This window comes from Geospiza fortis, unplaced genomic scaffold (assembly GCF_000277835.1).
Source record: "Geospiza fortis unplaced genomic scaffold, GeoFor_1.0 scaffold409, whole genome shotgun sequence".
Lineage (NCBI taxonomy): Eukaryota > Metazoa > Chordata > Aves > Passeriformes > Thraupidae > Geospiza > Geospiza fortis.
In genome coordinates this window covers 591200-593319 of record NW_005054553.1, presented here as the reverse complement: position 1 = coordinate 593319, position 2120 = coordinate 591200, and positions in this window count along the sequence as shown.

Sequence of the window (2120 nt, the reverse complement as noted above, 5' to 3'; positions counted from 1 at the left end):
AAACGAATTTTTGCACTGTGAAGCAGCAGCATAAAGAATTAAACGCTTTAATATTATTTCCAGGTAATAGCCCTTGATTTGTTGGATATATTAAAAAAAAAAAAAAAAAAAAAGCTCTGAAGTCTTATAAAAGCTTTACTAGAAGCAGGATGTGCTGCCTGGACTCTGAAATGTGAAGTACATTATTGCTTTTTCAAACCTTTGGAAGCAGCTTTGTTGCTGACTGGGCACGACCCACCCTGGACTCACACACGTGCCAACACACCCAGACGTTTTCCTATCAATAAACAACCCCCACAAATGTTTTCACCATGAGAAATGTTCTACCAGAGCCCAGCAGGGAAAAAAAAAAAAATAAAAAAAAAAAAAAGGGCGTAGGGACATGGTAATAAATGAGTTTTTTGAAAGCACTTCATCAAGAAAATAGTTTAAGATATGACCTCAGCCTCACAATGGAAGAGGTGTTTTACTAATCCAGGCAGCTGAATGCAATGAAACATTTTCAGGGCATTATTCCTGGGCCTGGAGCTGGCTGGATCTCCCCAGCCCCACATCCAGGGACACCCCACACCACATTTGTCTGTCACACACGGAGAACAAGGAAAACCAGGATTTTCCTGCAAAACTGTTGGGGCTTTCTGGGCGTGCCACGTTGGGCAGAGGAAGAGTCAGACTCCACCTGAAAGGGTCAGGGATTTCTCCAGGGATTCATCCACAAGGACTTCATCCAGCTGCTCTCTGTCCCATGGGAATTCTCCATGTTTTTGGTTCTTCCCAAAAGAAAGCAACAAATCCTTCACCCAAATCCAGGAGACACCAGAAGAGGCCACTGAAAAGGCAAAGTGGCTCCCACAGTGCTCTGGCACATCCAGGTTTGGGCAGCTCGCCCTTGTGGCAAGGAAATTCCACTCCAAATTTCTTCCCAATGCAAAAATTTTGGGAATAACCTGACAACTCCCATGAGAACAGAACCAGCTCATCACTAAGGCAGCTACAAAAGGACCGACAGCAACCAGGAAATGTTGCAGCATTTAAAAAATGCTAAAAAACCCCTCTGCTGCTGCTCAGCCACTGAAGCTTTACAAACTCATTCTGCCCTTCCAAAATTGCCACGTTTTATCCTTTTCCCCATCTTTTTTTTGTCCCTGGTGAAGGGAAAAGGAAGTTTTTTAAGGAAGCCACTCAAGCCCTGGCCTGAGGCACCACCTGGTTGTTCGATCCCTCCAGGCACTTCCCAGTCTGTGTGGAACATGAACAAAACCCAAAAGGCAAATCCTAAAGGCAACCCCTACAGGCAAATCCTAAAGCTGAGACAGTTTTAGCTACAAATTCTGAGTTAAGGTGAAGGTTTGTAAAACCCTGTGGTTGGAAAAGCAGCACCAGAGCTCTGCTTTGCTGCAGTTTGCTCGGGAAGGAGAAGGCAGAAAATAAACGAGGATGCAGCAGGAAGATGTGAGTGTGCATGTGCACACCCATTTTTTACAAATCTATATATAAATATGGTTTTTTCTTTTTATTGAAGCTTTATTAAGCCAGACTCGAGTTTCAGTTGATTACAACAGGCATTAATATTGAATTCTGATATCAAAGGCAGCTGCCAAACCTTCTCAGCCCAAAGCAGTTTTGGAAGCATCTGGTGGGGAAAAGCCAAACTTGGTGCATCATTTTAATTATGGCAATTAACAGCTGTGTGTGTGCAGTTCTAGGAGATGCTGGTGTGCAGCCTCGTGTGATTTGGATCATGGGGGGAAAAAAACCCAGCAGGGTTTGGACAATCAGGACAAATCTTCTGTGAGATGGAGCATGAAATCCTAAATTTAACAGGGACAATTTAATTTCAACTCTTGCTGCCAAACCACCTAAACCCTAATATGTGAGGATTGGTCAAAACTACCATTACAGACAAGTTTCCTTGTTTTAAGACTTCTTGGCTTTGGAGCTGAAACAATCTAAAATGTTTGGATTGTTTATGAGGTGAACTTTAACCTGAAAACCCCATTTCTGGCTAGAAGACAGTAGTTTCCTTTCTGGAATTTCCAATCTGGCTGATCCACCATGGAAAAAAAAAAAAAGAAATTCAGGTGGCCACATCACACCTGGGACCATCCTGGCTGGCACAG